Here is a 5,174-nt window from a genome sequence, read left to right as displayed (position 1 = left end):
ACAATTGTGAGTTTTTGATTCAGAATTGTAAGAAATTACATTGCAATTGTGATATAAAGTCATAATTTGGAAAAAAAAAAGTCACAACTGTGTGATATAAAGTCAAGAATCTGAGATAAAAAGTCCCAATTGTGTGATATGTCAGAATTTGAAGATAAAGTTGCAATTCATAGATATAAAGTCAGAATTCTGAGATTAAAAAGTCACAATTGTATGTCAAAGTCAGAGTTTAGAGAAATAAAGTCGCAGTTCTGAGCTTAAAAGTCAGAAATCAGAGATCGCAGATCGCAGAGTCGCAATTCTGAGAAATAAAGTCACAATTGTGAGTTTTAAAGTCAGGATCTGGAGATAAAGCCCCAAGCTTTTAAAATATTGCGCACATAAGATATTTCTGCGTGTTTATTTCTATGCAGCAATTCGAATCAGCAATCTTCTTGCTGTGAGGCGACAGCACTACCTACTGCGCCACTGCGTCGCCTTTTGGAAATCAAACAAATGAGATCTTAAAAATCTTGAATGAACACACAATGCTTAAAAGAGGATCAAGTCCTACACTAGTAGTGATTGTCTAAGTTTCAAGTCTGGAAAAGGTGAAATGGAGGGTGTATCTGCCTTTAAAGTGGGCAGTTCACCTAAAAATTTAAATAGTCATTATTTGAACACTACCTGACAAACGTTTTATCGTGGATCCCAGAGCAACAAATAATATCTTGACTTTTAGATGATCATTTTGAAGTGACAGAAGGATTTCTCTGCTGAATCATCACAAATACTGCAGAAGACCTACTGGAACCAGCATGGAGCTAAAATTCTCACAGATATCAGTCAAGTTTGGTGAAGGAGAAATCACGGTCTGGGGTTACATTCAGTGTGGGGGCATGCGAGAGATCTGCAACATCAACAGCCTGAGGTATCAAGACATTTGTGCTGCCCATTACATTACAAACCACAGGAGAGGCACAATTCTCCAGCAGGATAGCGCTCCTGCTCATACTTCAGCCTCCACATCAAAGCTCCTGAAAGCAAAGAAGGTCAAGCTGTTCCAGGATTGGCCAGCCCAGTCACCAGATATGAACATTATTGAGCACGTCTGGGGTAAGATGGTGGAGGCATTGAAGATGAACACAGATACTCTTAAATGCTCTGGGAGTCCTGCAGGAACGCTTTCTTCTTCATTCCAGATGACTTTATTAATCAGTGAGTGATGTGAGTCATGTCAGAGATGTATGGATGCAGTCCTCCAAGCTCATGATGGAGTCAGACACAATATTCATTCTGTCTCCACTGCAGCAGGACTTTATATTCTATACTGGACATTATTTCTGTTCAGTGATGAGACTTTAGCCTAAGCAGAGTCAGACCGCACTGTCCCAATAAAATCGTTTAAAATCAAGGCATGATCAGATTTTATTGAGCTCAAATAAGCGTCATCTAGAGGCCTTTGCCTTTCATATAAGCCACATCTGATGCCAAATGATCAACTAGAAGTCAACATATGTAGTTCCTTAAACTTGGATAAGCAACAAGACTTTTGTCAGGTAGTGTATGTGTTTTCCCATCCTCTGTTTAACACAAGAAAAACAACACTGAAAAGCAGCCGCCATTGACTTCCATTGTATTTTTATTTCTACTATGCAAGTCAATGGCTGCTTTTCCCCCAACATTCTTCTAAATATCTTGTTTTGTGTTCAACACAGGAAACGTTTAGAACCATTCACCATCATCGGTGTCATTATGAGTGCGGTAAATAACTGGATGAAGACTACGAGCAGGGTGAATGTAGTGTTTTATTGGATTTATTGATTGTTTGGATGGTGGAGTCATGCGGGGTCTCCAGATGAAGACTGATGTTTGTCGGCTTCAGGCAGAAAGAGCAAGAGTACAAATCAGATTGACATGAAATAACAGAGAGAATACATGAAGACGACAGAAGAAGACACAATCCTGATAATACTTTACAGTAAGACCTCACGTGAGTAACACTGTATTCTGATAGTCAGTTTTGAACATCCTGTTGACAATAAGACGCACCTACAGAACTCATTTACATTAGTACTATTAGGGCTGCACTATATATTGCAATATTATCGATATGATAGTATATGTAATATACTGATAAATTAGATTTATGCATTGGTTATTTATTGAAATTTGACTAATCAGATAGGGCCTTGATATCTTTAGCCACGCCTCCCCTGTATTTGCTGTTCTGCTATTGGCTGGAGCAACACAAAGCTGAACCCAGAGCTAAAAATAAACGCCAACAGGCGGAGTCAAGGCAGGAGAGGAAAATGACAACAGCCAATCAAAGTCTGAGGTTCATTCCCTGTGTTTTAAAGAGATTTTTAGTGTGAATGAGCTCTGAAAATATCTTTAACCTGCTTACTTTAAGGTAAATGCATACATTTCAAATCAAAGCCAATGAAAATAGCAGTTTTCTAGCGAAGTGTTATATTATAGGAACTATTGTTATCGCTATACTCAACAACACAGTCTTAATTAGTAATTTATATTATAATACCGTCTTCATTTCCTTGTTCATACCTTTAAGTTTTTCTTCGTCTATTGAACACAATAGCAGATACTCTGAAGGAAGCTGTATATAAATAAATAGCCATTGACTTGCACAGTATTTATGTTCCTGCTATGGATGTCAATGGCTGCTTTTTCCCCCAACATTCTTCAAAATATCTTGTTTTTTGTGTGTGTTTAATAGAAGCAAAAAACTGAGTTGAGCAAGTTAGTCAAATGTCAGTTTCTGGGGGTGAACTGTGCCTTTAATTTCGCATTAACATCCCCCAATAGACATTATACACGAGTAACTCGAGTAATTTTAGTATTATTTTTAGTATTATGTCTATTGTTTGTTTTCTCTCTTTTTATATTGCTGCTGGTCTCTGTGAGTTACCAAACAAATTTCGTTGTATAACTACAATGACAATAAAAGTTCTTTACTTTAAATCTTTACTCATGCAAGTACAGGTAAACCCATTCAAACCCCACCAGAATACCATTACTGCACGCACAGTCTGTAGATGCAACATTACGGAGTCAACAGAATGTGTTAAAGAGCCATCAAAACCAAGTGAACACCTCATTTGTTACCATCAGTTAATGCAAGTTAACTAACAAGACACAGCAATGAGCAAAGCATGTGCTAATATTTCATTTTACAGCGTATTGGTTACGTTACATGTGTTAAACATCATTACAGGCAATGGAAACACTCTTTTAAGGTGTCCTTGTTTCACATTGCATGTACTTACTATAGCAATAACAATTAATTATGCATAATTACACATGCATCTAACCCTAAACACTGCACATTTCCCCCCTGAACATATAGTGAGTACATGTAATTAATTAATATCAGCCAGTGGTCACATGAATAGTTGCACAGTTAAAAGGACACCTTAAAATAAAGTGACCAAAGCAACGGATCATAACCCAAACCTGTACAAGCTGTTCAAGTAATCAGCACTGTCTAATTACAACTCAGTTCATTTATATAGTGCTTTTACAATGTAGATTGTGTTAATTACACCATAAAGACACTAAAATAATTGGTAAAACTGCACAATAAAAGCGCCAAGTTAATAAAGAGAAACGCATTAAAGTAGGGATGCACAATATATCGGTTCAGCATCGATATTGCAATATTCACATCGCAGGACGTCAAGCAATTTCAAGTGATTTTAAACCATTTTGACGCATGAAATTATAACGTTTGCCACTTTAACAGAGATTATTAAAGTCATTATGCAATGAAGATTATAGGACAGGGGTGTCAAACTTACTTTAGCTCAGGGGCCACATGGAGGAAAATCTGCTCCCAGGTGAGCAAGACTGGTAAAATCATGGTATAAATAACTTAAAAACAACAACTTCTGATCGTTTTCTTTGTTTTAATATAGGGTCAACATGAAACAAAGCTAGCTGGAGCCTGAGGACGACACAATCTCACGGCAATTTGTAACTTTTTAATTAGTGGCTATTTCATATGAATTTGTACATCTCATTTGAACATTTTAGTACGATTTACTAATCCACCAATGACGGTTGGGTTTAGGAGTGTGGTTGGGAGCAACGCCTCCTTTTTTATATAGTACATTTTCATACGACTGAAGTATGTTTATACCAGGGATGTCAAACTCAATTCCTAAAGGGCCGCAGCTCTGCGCAGTTTAGTTCCAATTTAGTTCAGTTTTAGTTTAGTTTAGTTCACACTTACCTGCAGGTTTCAAACAAGCCTGAAGGACTCAATGAGTTTGATCAGGTGTGTTTAATTAGGGTTGGAACTAAACTGCCATAATAATAATTGCAATTAGATATTTTGCCCAAATCACACAGCCCTGGCATTTAAGATGCATGAAGACTCCCTTTAATGACACTCTCAGTGCATCAACTAGTATTAACATTTGAATTTATGATCATTTTACAATCAGACTTCACTAGTTCATAACATAATACTTGTTCAGAATCAAGTTAACCATAGTTCAACATTTAATAATGCAGAATAAAAATACAAAGTTGTGCTTGTTAACGCTAGTTAATGCACTGAATTAACATAAATGGCTTTATTTTGATTGACTAACATTAACAAAGATGAACTATATATATATATATATATATATATATATATATATATATATGTGTGTGTGTGTATATATATATATATATATGTATGTATGTATGTATGTATATGTATGTATGTATGTATGTATATATACGTATATATACGTGTATGTGTGTGTGTATATATATATATATATATATATATATATATATATATATATATATATATATATATATATATATATGTGTGTGTGTGTGTGTGTGTGTGTGTGTATGTATATATATCTATATATATATATATATATGTGTGTGTGTGTGTGTGTGTGTGTGTGTATGTATATATATCTATATATATATATATATGTGTGTGTGTGTGTGTGTGTGTGTGTGTATGTATATATATATATATATATATATATATATATATATATATATATATATATATATATATATATATATATATATATATATATATATATATATATATATATACACACATGTGTGTAAAAGCATCTTTTAAACTTTAGATCTGTAGTGTCAGCTTTTTGCCGGGTGTATGTGGGCGGAGTAATACACAAAGGGTAAAGAGGCTGTAGGAG

At 35.0% G+C, this 5,174-nt stretch overlaps 1 long non-coding RNA gene across 1 annotated transcript; it reads right to left on the bottom strand.

Annotated features, from left to right (window-relative positions):
- Positions 1-1,769: 1,769 nt before the first annotated feature.
- LOC147836234 (uncharacterized) lies at positions 1,770-4,090 on the bottom strand. The gene is made up of 2 exons (XR_015496611.1): positions 2,969-4,090; positions 1,770-2,822 (listed from the first exon to the last, which is right to left on the bottom strand). It is a non-coding gene; the product is annotated as an uncharacterized LOC147836234 (long non-coding RNA).
- Positions 4,091-5,174: the final 1,084 nt, after the last annotated feature.

Source organism: Danio rerio, chromosome 7 (genome assembly GCF_052040795.2).
Source record: "Danio rerio strain M-AB ecotype USA chromosome 7, GRCz13ab, whole genome shotgun sequence".
In the NCBI taxonomy this organism is placed as follows: domain Eukaryota; kingdom Metazoa; phylum Chordata; class Actinopteri; order Cypriniformes; family Danionidae; genus Danio; species Danio rerio.
This window is presented reverse-complemented; position numbering and strand designations above follow the sequence as displayed.